We start from the raw sequence: 17,079 nt of genomic DNA, 5'->3' as shown, positions 1-17,079 counted from the left end.
GACTAATCAAAGGAGCCAAGAAAGGTTTGAACCTATTGACAAGAACTTTGCTAAAGATTTTATAAATAGTATTGCAGAGACTGATACAGCAGAAGTCCTTAAGAGTAGATGCCTCCTAAGTTTTAGGGACAAGGAAAATGAAGGTGTGATTGAGTTTGTTAAGGAGCCTTCTTGATCTGAAAAAAAATCTAGTAGCCAGAACAACATCAGGGCCCACCACATCCCAGAAATCTTGAAAAAAACCCGGGGGGAAACCATCAGGACCCGAGGCTTTGAAGGGTCCCATAGCAAAAACAACAGACTTGACTTCCTCCTCAGAAATAGGGGCCAAAATAAGATTGTTATATTCCACTGAGAGGGGTGGTGGGAGGTAGTTAAGAAGGTCCTCCCCAGTAGGGGCCCTCAAGTCATCATCGTCCCTAAATAAAGTAGCAAAATAATTGGTAGTCAGTATGCTCAAACTATCAACATCTTTTACCATCGGGTTGTTGTCATCCATGAGGGAAGAGATGTGGTTTCTACGCCTGTGGATAGTAGCAGATATGTGGAAGAAAGTAGTATTTTTGTCACCCTCTTTGAGCCATTTAACCTTAGATTTCTATTTCCAATAGAGTTCCTCTTTGTGGGAATTTTCCTTCCATTTTCTTCGGAGGGTAGCCTCCTCCATCTGGGTGGCTTCAAGTGAGTCACCTTGATCAATATGCTCTTGGATAACAGTCATTTTACTATTGAGCTCCTTTTTTTGCTTGAAGATATCCTCAAAGGTGTATTTCTTCCAGTCCCAGACGTTTCTTTTGACCAAGTCAAGTTTCTAGGCAATCGTGAACATAGGAGTACCAGGTATGTTGGTGCTCCACCATCTTTTAATGAAATCCTTGAACTCTGGATGAGAGTTCCACATAATTTCATATTGAAACGGATGATTCTTCCTTGCAGAATTTGTGGTATTTCAAAGGAGCGGGGGGTTGTGGTCAAAGACCGTTCTGGGGGGGGCAGTGAGCTTCAAGGTGGGACCAATTCCCCAGTTGCCTGAGATGAGAAATCTGTCAAGTCTGACCCAAATAAGATCCTTTCCCTTCCTAAGATAGGACCAAGTGAATTTTTGCCCTGTTAGTTCCACATCCATCAACCCATTCCTACCAATGAAGTCAGCAAGATCAGTCATGCTATTAGAGTACTCTGGAAGGCCTCCCAACTTCTTAGAGGGGATCAAAGGAGAGTTGAAATCACCTGCAATCAACCAGTGGGCATTGACATTATTTTGTATTAGAGAAGTTATGTCGTTCCAGAGATTTAATCTAACAAATTTGACATTGGGGGCATAAACATTAACAAGAATACAGAAGTCCATCGGGGAAGAGAGTTCAGAGACCAAAAGGTTGGTCGTGGAGGAGAGAAGACTGCCAGAAAAATGGGAGGGGTCCCACATGGTGACCAAGCCACCGGAGGCTCCAGTAGCATCACTACTAACAAACTTAGCACCAGGCCAAATTTTCCTAGCAATAAGGGAAAAAGGAGGACATAGACATCTTAACTACTTGGAGAAGAAGGACCATAATTTTATTTTCAAAAATACACTTCTTAAGAGCATATTTCTTATCGGGGTTGTTAAGGCCCCTCATGTTCTAGGAGAGGACCTTCATTTCTTACCTTTTATCGACGTCTCCAAGGTCTGCTGCCTGCCATTGGAAATATCCCTTGCTGCTTCCTTTTGTCTTGATAGTCTCTGTGATGCCTGGCCTACTTTGAGATCCGTCCCCACATCAGGCTTTGCATTCCTGGTCTTGCGTCTTTGAGTAATTCAGCCCTCATCAACAGGAGTCATGCAACCACTGGATGACACACCAAGAGCACCAGGTGAGAGGATACCCTGGTTCAGGGTGGAAGACACCAACGGGGAGCGATCTATCTTCGGGTGGAGAGAGGGGTCCCTCGCAATCTCACCATCTTCCAATTGATCAACTAATGAAACTAAGTTGACCGTCGGGGAGATGCATTGTTCCTTCAGAGCCGAATTAGAGGCTTCCTCCACAATCTTTGTAGGAGATTTGAGAAGGTTGTTGATACTTTCAGCAAAGGGGTATTCTTCCATAACTGGGTCCTTGATTGCTAAGGGAGGCAGGTCCGGGCCAGGAGTAGGAGTCACAATAGGCCTCACAACTAGGTCTTGATGAATAATAGGAGCATTTGGCACTGAATATTCCACCAGGGTCGGGCCCTTAAGCTTGAGGGACAGCAGGGCCAAAGCCTTGCATTGGGAAATAACATGCCCATATTTGCAACATTTTTGGCAGAAGAGGGTGGCATTTTCATAAACTAGGGCTTCAGTCCAGCTACCAAGCTTGGATTTGAGGGTTATGAAATTGGGGAGATTCATGCTCACAATAGCTTGATTACAGAAACAAGCACAGACTAGGCGTGATTTGGTTGCGGTGATATCATCAACACCTACAAAATGAACAAAGGAGTTCCCAATCCATTTAAGGATGGACTCATCCCCATATTCAAGGGGAAGCCCTAGGAGCCGAACCCATACTGGAGCAATTTTCTACAAGTCAGTCGCAGGGTCAAAGCTAGCCTTCAAACGACAGAGGGAAAGGTTGTGAAGAATCCTTGTGATTAATGGGTTTTTTTTTTGTAGTAGGTAAAATGTGTTGTGTAATTGGGTGAGTCTTGTACTTGAATACCATTTGGGTTGAGGTAGTTAATGGAGTATGTAAATCTTTTTATTATAGTCATGTTACCTTTAAGTTAGCATTAAGTAATGCTTGTTCTTAAGTGGCAAAGAGTGGATAGGAACCATGAGGAAGAGTGCTAATTTTATGTGTTAGAGGCTATCCTTTAGAAGCAATAGCTATCTCTTATATATGCTTGTAGGAAGATAATATATTCAAACCAAAATTCTTTTTTGTAGAATTAGGTGTGAGTATTTTAGTGATGCATTTCCTTGGTATTATCCTAGTTCTAGTATAAGATGTAGATTATATCTAGCACTTTGTATATTCTTAATGCTCCAAGGTATCATGTCTTGGCTTACATTAGTGTTCGAGTCAGTGTTTTGGGACCCTTGGTGTAGTTTTGTAGGGGAACTTTTGCACAAATGATCTTTTTATCAAAGTTATCGAGGACTTTGTCTCTGTTTCACCTAAGTGGGTGGTAGTCGATGAGAGAAATGTCTAGGGTATGAGGCCCTAGAAAGGGTTGAGTAACCGCTTTTGTTATGTTTTTCTTGTTTTTAGTCAAACTACGAAGTCTCTGTTCTTTCACGTAGACAAGGCCATCTGCAATGAGCCCCCAAAATTGTAGGTCTAGCCCTTAGGTCTGGCTCTTCTAAGTTGTCTGGTCTTGTCACTCTTTCTAGGTTATATGTTTACCCCTGTGAGATCAATGGTAGATGTTTGAACTTGTTTAAGTAATTGTATGGTTTATCTTATTGAGCATATATCTAACATTTGATAGAACTAATGAGTGTATCTAGCAATGTAGTCTTGTGTGCAGGAACATGCAACAGGTCTTGCATGCAAAAAGTTATGGATCTAGCTGGAGAAAAGTGGTGAGGGTTCTATTTTATTTGGAGTAATAAAATAACACCTCCACAAAAGCTTAAACATGGCATATTACATGCATTTACATGTCATTTGCATGTCAAATTGTTTCAAAAATGGATTTTTGTTTACGGATATTTTGATGTCAATGTAGATGTCTCTCAGCACACTTAAAGTGAGATTACATAGAATAATCAGTGATTAAAATGTTAATAAAGTGTGTAACAACTTACGGCCAAGTGGATGAGATTTAATCTCATCCCTAGATCTTAGGGATTGTAAGGCAAACCCTATCCCATAAACGTACTTTGAGGAGTTGTCCTTTTAGCATTTCTTTACTAGTTTAAAGGGGAAGTTTTTCATTTTTATTATGCCGAGAGGCATCTACAATGACATCAAAATGTTAGTAAATAAATATTCAATTTTGAAACAATTTGACATGCAAATGACGTGTAAACACATGAAATATACAATCTTTTAGTTTTTGTGGAGGTGTTATTTTATTACTCCAAATAAAATAGTACCCTTGCCACTTGTCTCCAACTATACGAAACTGTTACTTTCAAATGATAGTGGAAGAGTGCCATATTATTTAAAATAGAACAATTAATAAAATCAAGTAGCGTTGAGAGGTTAGTGGAGGAGTGGGCTTGGCATTGTGAGTATTTGATGATTCTAATTTCCAAGTTCATGCTAATGATGGTATATACTTAAGCAGCTCTAGTATTATCCATATTTTTGAAACTCTTGTATACTACCAATATTGTTGCAATCATCAAATTCTCTTCTATTATAAGATATCTCTCGGCATAGTTTACCTATATTTTTTAAATATAGATATACTAGTTTTTTAATTGTTTTGTAAAAACATTCATGATGTTTTCGCATTCAAGCTCAATTTATGAATTTATCAAAACATCCAGCAAATTCCTTGCTATTTTCTTTTCATGGAAATCATTTTGATCAAATTAAATAAAATGCAGCATAGTTTCAATGACGCACTACACATGGTATTCTCTATTCATGTTTGTTCTAGTGTTTTATTTCTTCTTCCTTCTACTAACAAGGCGAGTTCATATATTTTGTGAAACAGGGCGATTCTCAAAGGGACATATCCTGGTTGGTTCTATTCATCTAGAGGTGATGGAAAAGACATATTATGATATAACCATCAATATTAAATATTATAATGATTTTTTTTAAGGTACAATATTTTTCCCTGATGTCTTCTACTCTACACAGATTGTTACTTTCAACAGGCATAGGAATGAGAGGATAGGGGACACGATTTTGTTGCACATATGACAACATTAATGCTAGTCTTGCCAAATTTAAGGAAGTAGCATTAATATACTGGATTCTAATCCCAAACTTTTTCTATTTATTAGCCGATAGGCTATTCGAGGGTGGGGGTGGCCGGCCACCGGAAAATTGTCTCACACCGTCATGCCGAGAAGTCTTCATGTCGGGAAAAAATTTTGATCACCAGTCAAAATCGTTTGTGAAGGTTTCTCATCTAACCCGTGGAGAAATAGGTAGGATATTGTTGTGGCTCCCCACGTGCTTGGTGCAACCCACACATTTTCACCATCTTGTCCAATCTCGCTAGCAATGAACACCTGCCCTGCAGATCGTTCAGCACCATCATACATTTACCTATGCTCGGTGGCAAAGAATCCTATTTTCTCCATCATACATTTGATCTTGGCAATCGATCTCTCCCAACGGTCTGCAACTGCTTCCAAGAACATTGAACAAGAAATCGAAACCGAACTAAAAAATAGCGCCTGTGCCTACTTATCTTTATTCCCCAACTCTATGTCCACGTTGATCTCTTTTCTCGACCTGCTATTTTTGCAATGTAACCTAAAGTTTCAATCTCGCCCTTCCCAAGAAACCCTCAAATCTTGCCTCGGTGGTGATGCTTCGATTGGTAACATTTGCGTTTAGGCTAAATTGGCCATGCTTGGAGTATTTTTAAAAACCTTGGTTGTTGATTTCATCTTTGAATGGTCTTGGATGGGTAGTTTTTTGGTCGACTGGTTTCTCAGAGGCGGCAGAAATCTTAACTTTAGTATCCCAGTAGTCTCAAATTCAAGGAAGGGTTTCTTTAGAAGCTAATCGTGTGGCAAGGGCTTACCTTTTTGTCTTTTACAAGGTTCAAAACGAATGGAATAAATCTTTTCTGTTCTGACTGTAAATGCTAGCTATTAGGGATGAATGTTGGATTATGCTTAGACAGGATTTTGCAAGATAATTTATCCCGACTTTAGATATTGACTATTTGCGATTTCTTTCTTTTCGGAGTTGTACGCAGGAAAATGTGGTGATCAAAATGAAAAAATCGAGATCAAATGACCTACATACCAATGAGACTCTTAGTGAAAGTATAGACTAATTTAAACTAGTTTAACTTCCCAAGGGGTGTCCCATTGTTCTCTATCTCACAAGATCTCTAAATCCAATGTTTTGCTCTCAAATCATTGAGAAAATGACTTAGGAATGACAACTCCAAGAACAAGTGATATTGCAATCTATATGCATAAATTCATTCTAAGATCTATATGATATGTTAAAAGTTGTGATGCTTAAGCTAAGATTGAGATAGTGATATGATAAAGCGATTAACAAATTAAATCCTAACAGGATATACTAGCATGAATATTCTATAATATGAAATGAAATTATTTTAAATGTTATGATGATATTTTAACAAAGAGAGGCTAAAATGCTTAGTAATTTAGACTTTAATGTAGATGCGTGAAACTTAGAAATGGAGAATGAGAAATGAGAGATCTATTTATAGGGAAAATAGGGAAATAGAGGGTTAAGATTGAATAATCTTAACAATGGCTAGAATTGAAAGTTACTCAATCCATGTTTACAATTTTAACCAATGAAATGGTGACAATTGTCAACAAGAGGTTGCTTGAGAGGAGATGCAAGAGGCATTAAATGTCTGAGGAGACATGAAGGTTACCTTAGGAGGTAAGGGTTAAGATTAGGTTAGGGTCATCCATTGGATAAAGCTTTTACCCAAAGGGTAAACTCTTGTGCAAGGGTTAATAGGATAACTAGGGTCAAATCCATGAGTGCTTGATGAGACCCTTGGGTTAGATGAGGGTTAAGTTAAAGAGAAAGTCTCTAACCATGAGGGGAAGATTGAGTTAACCATTAATGGTTTGGAAGACTTTGGGGATAAATTTGTAAGAGTCCTTCCAAATTTGGGGAAACTCAACAAGTTAGCTTGTTGAAGAAATATAGCCTTAAATGCATTTAGAAGACTTTCCTCCAAATTTGAGAAGTGACTTCCTCAAATTTAGGGAAAGGACATGATTAGGAGTTTATTAGGCCAATTAAGATAGTTTAGAAGAATATAGAAGGCTCTAGAAGAGGTTTAGGAGGCAAGTGGGAGAAAAAGAATTTTAATTAAAATAAAATATTTTATTTCAATTAAAATAGATGCAAATTGCATAAATACAAGTGGGGGGATTTAATTAAAAGGGAGAAAGGGGAATTAATTAAATAAAGTGATTTATTTAAATAAAGGCTAGAAAAGGTTTAGGTGAATTTAATTAAATAAATTCAATAATTTATTTAATCAAGTAGATGAAAACGAAGAAATTAATTAAATAAGATTTAATTAATAGGAGGGATGGGGTTAAAATAAATAAAGTAGTTAGATTTATACGTCTACATTCTGCCCTCTTTGAAGTAACGTGTGTGCACATGTTGATTCAAAGAAAATTGTTGGATATGTTGCCAAAACTTTATCGATATGATGCCCCAGATGTAGATTTGATGAACAATATTTATGATGCCTCCTCGAGAGATGAATCAAGGGTCTGGGTGAAAATTTGTTAAATTTGTCAATTTTGTGATTGTTTTGAATTGTGAAACAGGGTGATTCTCAAAGGGACATATCCTGGCTGGTTCGATTCATCTAGAGGTGATGGAAAAGACATATTATGATATAACCATCAATATTAAATATTATAATGATTTTTTTTAAGTTACAATTTTTTTCCCTAATGCCTTGTCCTCTACATAGATTGTTACTTTCAACAAGCATAGGAATGAGAGGATAGGGGGCACAATTTTGTTGCACATATGACAACATTAATGCTAGTCTTCCCAATTTAGGGAAGTATCATGAATATATTGGATTCTAATACCAAACATTTTCTATTCATTAGCCAATAGGCTATTCCAAGGTTGGGGTAGCCGGCCACTGGAAAATTGTCTCACACCATCATGCCGAGAAGTCTTCATGTCGGGAAAAAAATTTGATCGCCAGTCAAAATCGTTTGTGAAGGTTTCTCATCTAACGTGTGGAGAAGTAGGTAACATTATGTTGGATATTGTTGTGGCTCCCCACATGCTTGGTGCGACCCACTCATTTACACCATCTTGTACAGTCTCGCTAGTAGTGAACACCTGCCCTACAGATCATTCAGCACCATCATACATTTACCTATGCTCGGTGGCAAAGAATCCTATTTTTCCATCATACATTTGATCTTGGCAATCGATCTCTCCCCGCAGTCTGCAATTGCTTCCAAGAACATTGAACAAGAAATTGAAACCGAGCTAAAAAATAGCGCCTGTGCCTACTTATCTTTATTCCCCAACTCTATTTCCACATTGATCTCTTTTCTTGACCTACTATTTTTGCAATGTAACCTAAAGTTTCAATCTCGCCCTTCCCAAGAAACCCTCAAATCTTGCCTCAGTGATGATGCTTCGATTGGTAACATTTGTGTTTTGGCTAAATTGGCCATTCTTGGAGTATTTTTAAAAACCTGGGTTGTTGATTTCATCTTTGAATGGTCTTGGATGGGTAGTTTTTTGGTCGACTGGTTTCTTAGAGGAGACAAAAATCTCAACTTTAGTATCCCAGTAGTCTCAAATTCAAGGAAGGGTTTCTTTAGAAGCTAATCGTGTGGCAAGGGCTTACCTTTTTGTCTTTTACAAGTTTCGAAATGAATGGAATAAATCTTTTCTGTTGTGACTGTAAATGCTAGTTATTAGGGATGAATGTTGGCTTATGCTTAGATAGGATTTTGCAAGATAATTTATGCCGACTTTAGATATTGACTACTTGTGATTTCTTGCTTTTGGGAGTTGTACATAGGAAAATGTGGTGATCAAAACGAATAAATCGAGATCAAATGACCTACATACCAATGAGACTCTTAGTGAAAGTATAAACTAATTTAAACTAGTTTAACTTCCCAAGGGGTATCCCATTGTTCTCTATCTCACAGAATCCCTAAATCCAATGTTTTGCTCTCAAATCATTAAGCAAATGACTTAGGAATGACAACTCCAAGAACAAGTGATATTGTGATCTGTATGCATGAATGTATTCTAAGATCTATATGATATGTTAAAAGCTATGATGCTTAAGCTAAGATTGAGATAGTGATATGATAAAGAGATTAACAAATTATCCTAACATGATATACTAGCATGGATATGAAATGATATGAAATGAAATTCTTTTAAATGTTATGATGATATTTTAACAAAGAGAGGCTAAAATGCTTAGTAATTTAGACTATAATGTAGATGCGTGAAACTTGGATATGGATAATGAGGAATGAAAGCTCTATTTATAGGGAAAATAGGGAAACGGAGGGTTAAGATTGAATAATGTTAACAATGGCTAGAATTGAAAGTTACTCAATCCATGTTTACAATTTTAACCAATGAAATGGTGACAATTGTCAACAAGAGGTTTCTTGAGAGGAGATGCAAGAGGCATTAAATGTCTGAGGAGACATGAAGGTTACCTTGGGAAGTAAGGGTTAAGATTAGGTTAGGGTCATCCATTGGATAAAGCTTTTACCCAAAGGGTAAACTTTTGTGCAAAGGTTAATAGGATAACTAGGGTCAAATCTATTTGTGCTTGATGAGACCCTCGGGTTAGATGAGGATTAAGTTAGAGAGAAGGTCTCTAACCATGAGGGGAAGGTTGAGTTAACCATTAATGGTTTGGAAGACTTTGGGGATAAATTTGTAAGAGTCCTTCCAAATTTTAGGGAACTCAACAAGTTAGCTTGTTGAAGAAATATAGCCTTAAATGCATTTAGAAGACTTTCCTCCAAATTTGAGAAGTGACTTCCTCAAATTTAGGGAAAGGATATGATTAGGAGTTGATTAGGCGAATTAAGATATTTTAGAAGAATCTAGAAGGCTCTAGAAGAGGTTTAGGAGGCAAGTGGGAGATGTAGGAAAATGCAAGTGGGAGAAAAAGAATTTTAATTAAAATAAAATGTTTTATTTCAATTAAAATAGATGCAACTTGCATAAATACAAGTGGGGGGATAATTAAATGTAAATTTAATTAAAAGGAAGAAAGGGGAATTAATTAAATAAAGTGATTTATTTAAATAAAGGCTAGAAAAGGTTTAGGTGAATTTAATTAAATAAATTGAATAATTTATTTAATCAAATAGATGAAAATGAAGAATTTAATTAAATAAGATTTAATTAATAGGAGGGATGGGGTTAAAATAAATATTAAATATTTATTTAAGAAAGTGGTCAGATTTATACGTCTACATTTTGCCCCTCTTTGAAGTGACGTGTGTGCACATGTTGATTCGAAAAAACTTGTTGGATATGATGCCAAAATTTTATCGATACGATGCCCTAGATGTAGATTTGATGAACAATATTGATGATGCCCTCTCGAGAGATGAATCAAGGGTCTGGGTGAAAATTTGTTAAATTTGTCAATTTTGTGATCATTTTGAATTGATTGCAATATGAGAATATTGATTGCGTTGGATACACATTATTGATTCATCTCCTGAAAAAAGATGTTGATAAGGTTAATAATGAAAAAGTGGGAGTAAAATACATGCCCCACTTATTAACCCTTTTATTTACCCTATTAAATGGTAAAAAGTGATTTTGAAAAATCATTTGTACACTTGTTTTCTTGTGATTGTGACATTTGGAGCTCTGACCATGATATTAATTTTGTACTCATCTCACTGATTCAAGCATGTCAGGCGATACTGGAGACCCACCGCATATGGCCCACTAGTAAGTGGCCAAAATCCTTGGCTTTTGTGATTAATTTCGTTGATTTTTGTCACATTTTTTTAGGGTCGGATTTTGTTGTTTTAGCGCGTAGGGTATAGAGTTTAGCGCATACGAAGTAGATTTTGATGCGCAACAAACCCTAGGTTAGGTTTAGCATCTGGGTGCCAAATTCTAGCACGTATAGGGGGTAGAATAGCATGTAGGGTCATTTTAGCACATACAAAAGACATTGTACCGCATAGGGTGGCACAATTAGCACATTGAATGATCTAGCACTTTGAAGGTACATGATAGCATGTAGGGTGTCTGTTCTAGCGTGTGGATATGTTTTAACACGTAGGGATCATTTTTTAGTGCATTCATGTAAAATTTTAGCGCATGTGTGGTAGTTTAGTGCTTTGAAAGTCTGTTATAGCGCGTATGTCAAAAAAGTTAGGAGAAATTTGTGTTTTAAAAGTGCGTCGTGGGTCCAATGAATTGGATTGCTTTTGTAGATGCCGATATGGGTCCGTCGGTTGTCTGATATTGGTCACGATTTGATGTGAGTCATGTTTTTGTTATGATGCCTGGGGTTGGTGGAGGTGGGGATGGTGGAGGTGGAGGGGGTGGTGGAGGTGGTGGCAGAGGTGGTGGCAAAGGTGGTCTCATGCTTGGTGCGAGTGGAGGTGTGGGGATAGGTGTGGTGTTAGTTGTTGTAGGAGGGATGGAGGGTGGTACAGAGGGTGGCAGGCAACCCACCCAGAGGAGGAGATCCAACATGCTGCCTCCACCAATGCGTCGAACAGGGATAGGTGTAGCTAGGACCACAACACAGGTACCTGTTCAGATTAGGGTGCCGACCCACCAACATGATGCTCATATTAGGGCGCTACAGGTCTCGGTTCAGTTGTTGCAAGCATAGGTGCTAGCGCAACAATGACAGATTGTGTCATTACAAGTAGAGAGGGATACAATAGTAGAGTGTCAGGTCCGAGCAGAGGCCCTTGCTGACAAGTTAGATAAAGCCACCACAGGCGCTCCGCTCTGAGACACACTAAGGGAGATACAGTACTTGACCAAGGAGGTTGAGTATTACAAGCGTTTGTATGAGGATATGGTCCCTCAAGAGCATAGAGCTCCTAGCTATGCTGCAATGGCGTCCACCCGATCTTGACATAGTCATTCGAGGATGGAGAGAAGAGGCGTTACAGGGCCGACACAATGTGATCCATCTGGTGGAGATCTGGGAGCTGGGACATCTACTACTAGAGCTTCTACCTCAGGAGATAGTCACACCTAAGAGGCCTAATTTGTTGTATTGATCACCTTTTTTGTATTGATAGACATGATACTCATTGTACATTTTGACAGTTTTGCGAGATATATATGCTATATGGCATTGATTTTCTTTGATCCACATGTGATGTGTTATTGATGATGATTGATTTATGATACGCATGATTTGATATGATGATACTATGAGGATGATTAGATGCTTAGATAATAATGATGTTCTTGATCTTTTAATGCTGATTATTACATGACGATGTGAATGCATGGTTCGTGATGGAATGGTTGATAGTGTGATGATGCACTACTATGTTATTGATATGTATGGTGTTTACTTTGATATTAGATGTGATGTTATCTGAATTTTATGATGTGAGATGTATCTTGAAAATGAAATGTAGACGATAATGATAATGAAATGATATTAATGCAAGATTAAAATGATATGCAACTTAATGCAAGTTTAAGATGATATGCAACCTACTGCAATTGTATGCAACTAAATGATCACTTTAATTATGTCGTTGTCATTCTCGTTAGTCACTTGTTTGTTCTCCTTTTGTCATCATTGAGATTTTGATATGTTGAAACTTGATAGAAGCATCATAGTATAATTAAACCTATGATGACCTGAGTATAACTTACATGATTTTTGATATTGCAAGATGACACAAGCATCGAGGTATAATTGTACCAAGATGACCTGAGTGTTGCTTCCGTAAAATAGACAAGAGTTAACCATTTTTATGTGTAAAATGAAAAATGAATTCAATGATGTTTCCAATCATGTCTCAAGACAAATTTGTACCATATGAATGATCGCCTCATGGACAGAAAACCAAATAAAATATCAGATTCCTTCGTTGCTTCTCTATCTCAGTGCATCCTTGAGTAGCTCAGGTGATCTAATGATTCAGAAGTCAAGATACAAATAGTCAACACTTTATGCCAAATGTAAACAAATCATAATTCAGAAAATATCATCCATCGTGTGTGTGTTGCATTTGTAGTTGGACAATGATCTTATTTTCCAGTCCGATGAGTAGTTTTGACAATTGTTTCCTTAGTATGATGCAATCCTTGTGTGTTGTCTGAATGCTAAAGCGAGATGAATGTTTACCCTAGTTATGGATATTTTTCAATGTGGAATATACATTGATCACCAAGCCATGGTGGGATATGATATGGATAACTGTCTAGATAATCAAGGATAGTGACTACACTAAGTATGTCTAGGATAATGTTGTGTATAAGTATTTTTTGATGGCTATGGCCTTAGATCAGATGGATTAAAGATATGATGTGATTATTGATAGATAGAGGAGTTGTTCTCTCACAAATAGTGCCTATTGGCGAGTTTTCACCACTTGTTTTTATTGCACTTTTTGATTTGTTTTTTATTGTTTTTCTGATTTTTTTTTTTTTTTGTGTCACAAGGTTCCTATTTGCAAGTTTTTCACCATAGTGACAATTTTTTATACTTTTTTATATTTTTTTGTTTTTTTGCTTGATCTGTGCATTGGATGACTCAAGTGTAGAACTTCTTCAAATAGATGTTGTTGGTTGGTTCGTCAAGAACGTCCTTTTCTGAATTTGACAACTGATATACTCCTAATTCGTATGCTAATATGATGGCAAAGGGTCCCAACCAATTAGGTTCAAACTTCCCCTTCTTTTCCTGAGCTTGCTGATTTTTGGGATTTTCTTTTAGAACCAGATCACTGATTTTGAAAGCCCTTGGGATGACCCTGTGATTGTAACTTCTGCACATTCTTTGTTGATATGCCTTGAGATGATCAAAGGCACGTTGGCCATGTTCATCAAGCAACTCTAGCTCTTGTAACTTGTTGACTCAATATTCCTCATCTGGAATGAGGCCTTTCAAGGATACTCGGAGTGATAGAATCTCTACCTCAATGGGTAAAATAGCTTATGATCCATATACCAATGAATATGGTCTAGCTCCTGTAGGTGTGCAGATACTTGTTCTGTAGGCCCAAAGTGCAAGATTGAGTTGCACATGCCAATCTTTGTCAGTATCATTCCCAGATTTCTTGAGGATTTTTCAGAATTGTTTTGTTTGAGGCCTCTTTTTAACCATCCCCTTGCAGATAATAAGGTATCGAAAAGCGATGTTGGCTATGAAATCGCTCACAAAGCTCTTGGACATCTTGAATTTTAAAGCCTAGTCTTCCATTATCTATGATAATGGAGCTAGAGATGTCATATCGACAGATGAGGTAATTCAAGATGAAGGAAGCAATCTGTTTTCTAGTCACTATAGTCAATGGAACTACTTCAATCCATCTGGTGAAGTACTTAGCGGCCGTGATGAAGAACTTGTGCCCATTTGACGAGGAATGATGGATTTTTCCCACTAGATCAAGTCTCCATTAATAGAAATTCCATGATGTGGTGAATGGTTGCAACTCTTATGCTGGTGCATGTATGAGGTTGCCATGAATTTGGTACTTAGGACATTTCCTGGCAAACTGATAAGACTCTCTCTCCATTGTCAGTCAGTAATAACCCATCCTTAGGAGGTTCTTAGCAAGAGTAGGAGCACTTGAATGCGTACCACAAATACCTTCGTAAAACTCATGTAAGGCAGAGTCAGATTTGTTATGATCGAGGCATCGAAGAAGAGTACCATCAAGACCTCGACAATAAAGTTAGTCAATGGTTAGGGTGTAGCGGGCTGCTTGTCGAATAAAGTTTATTTTTTGGTTGCGAGATAAGTCAGGTGGGAGGGTATTGTCTTTTAGATAGTCATGGATTTTCCTATATAGAGGGGAATCAGAACCGGTCAGGGTACAGATAACTTGGGATTCTGAATTGTCATAGACTGGGGAAAATAATTGCTCCACCAAGAATTCATAATGATTTTTTTTAACTGGAAGTTGTAGGAGTGAGGCAATAGTGGCCATTGCATCAACAGCTCTGTTATCCAACCTTGGAATCTACTCAAAGGTGATGTCCACAAAATACTTCTTGAAATGGTCCACCATGCAATTGTAGGGCATCAACTTGTCATCCTTTATTTGATAATCATTATTGACCCGATTGATGACTAATTTAAAATCTCCATAGACTTTCAATTTTGTGATTCTCCATTCCATAGCTATTTTGATACCAGTGACCAAGGCTTCATACTTGACAATGTTATTGGTGCAGGAGAACATTAATATGTAGGATCTTGGAAGTGTGCATCCCTCTGAAGTGATGAATAAGATGTCGACACCTGATCCATGTTGGGTATAGGATCTATCAAAGTATAGTTTCCATTGTTTGGGTGTGATAGTGAGCACATTTGTATCTCAAAATTCCACCTGTAGTGGATTTTTGTCTGGTAAAGGTGCTTCTGCCAGTTGATCTGCAATCACTTGTCCTTTGATGGCTCATCATTCTGTGTATTGAATGTCGAAGTCGCTTAGGATCATAACCCATTTAGCTAACCTCCCTATGAGAGTGGCTTTACTAAGTAGATACTTTCGTGGGTCAATCTTTTCTACTAGCTTGAATGTATGGGCTAGCATGTAGTGGCAAAAATCTTGAGAGACAAACATCACAGCCAAACAAGATTTTTCAATGAATGTATAGTTGAGTTCATATCCATCAAAAGTCCTGATAATGTAGTAGATAGCCCTTTCCTTTCCTATTGGATCTTCTTGTGCCAGTAGTACCCCCAGTGACACTTTTGTTGTTGATATATAGAGGATGAGTGGCTTTCCTGCTATTGGTGGTACCAAAATTGGTGGATTCATTAGATATTGTTTGAGCTAGTGGAATGATTATGCACATTTGTCTTCCCATCTAAAATGTACATTCTTATGAAGCAAATGGTTGAATGGGAGACATTTATCTGCTAACTGGGCAATGAATCGTTGGCTAGATGTAGTCATCCCTATAGAGATCTCAATTGATTGATATTTTTAGGAGGTAGCATTTCCATGATAGCTTGAACATTTGTTGGATCCACCTTGATGCCTTTTTCTAATACTATGTATCCCAAAAGTTTGTCGGATGTTACCCCAAAGACACACTTCTTAGGGATCAATCTGACATTGAATTGTTCAAATTGTTGAAATATTTTATCCAAGATATCTAGGTGTTATTCTCTTGTGAATGATTTGGCTAGAAAATCATCCACGTAATCTTCCATAAAAGTGTGCATCATGTCATGGAAGATTTTTGTCATGGTCCTCTAATAAGTTGCTCCAGCATTTTTCAAGCCAAAAGGCATGATGTTCTAGCAGTATGTACCCCACAGACATGTGAAGGTAGTTTTATCTGGATCTTCAGGAGCTATCTTGATTTGGTTATAGCCAGAGAAGCCATCCATGAGGAATAACATAGCATGTCCTATTGTTAGATCAACAATGGTGTCAATGCTTGGCAAAGGAAAGTCATCATTCAGGCAAGCTTTGTTGAGATCTCTGAAGTCTGTACAGATTCTGATTCTTTTGTCTGATTAGATATTGGCACAATGTTAGAAATCCATTTTGCATAATCAATGGGTCAGATGAATCCTACATCAAGTAATTTCTTTATCTCTTCCTTTACCAAGATGGCCACATGCAGGTTCATCATTCTCAATTTCTGTTTTACAAGTTTACCTCCAGGAGAAATGGATAAGTAATGCATGATAAGGTTTGGATCTACCCCTTGCATGTCTACATAAGACCAAGCAAAATTTATTTGCTTCTCCTTGAAGAAGTGGATGTAGTTCAGTCTTTCTTGTTTTATGAGTGATTCTGCTAAATGTATGATTTTGGTTGTTGCTTCAGTGTCGATTTTTATTGATTGAGTTGGTTCAATCAAGATTGGTGACCACTCCTGGTAATTTTTAGGAAGAGTGTCAAGTCTCCCATCCTCCAGTGCCTCAAAGAGGTTTTCACCAGTAGATGTGTCCTTTGTTTTTACTTTTCTATGATCTAATACTACCATTAAATGGTTTTCACCATTACATCGATTTTCAATTTTGTTCCTTTTGTGACTGAGAGACTTGGCACTCCCTTGATTGCAGATATCATCATGTGGTTTTCTGGTGGAGAAATTTTCTGCATTAACAGAGCAGAGGTATTGAACAATGACCTCATCATTTTGGAATATGGGCATATCATGTTCAAGTTCTTCCCACTCTATGAGGTCAGGATATATGAGCGGTAGGGAGTCATTTGGTAGGTCAAGATCAACCGTTGTGAGGGTC

The sequence above is a fragment of the Cryptomeria japonica genome, chromosome 10, assembly GCF_030272615.1.
Source record: "Cryptomeria japonica chromosome 10, Sugi_1.0, whole genome shotgun sequence".
NCBI lineage: Eukaryota > Viridiplantae > Streptophyta > Pinopsida > Cupressales > Cupressaceae > Cryptomeria > Cryptomeria japonica.
Note: the sequence above shows the minus strand (reverse complement) of the source record.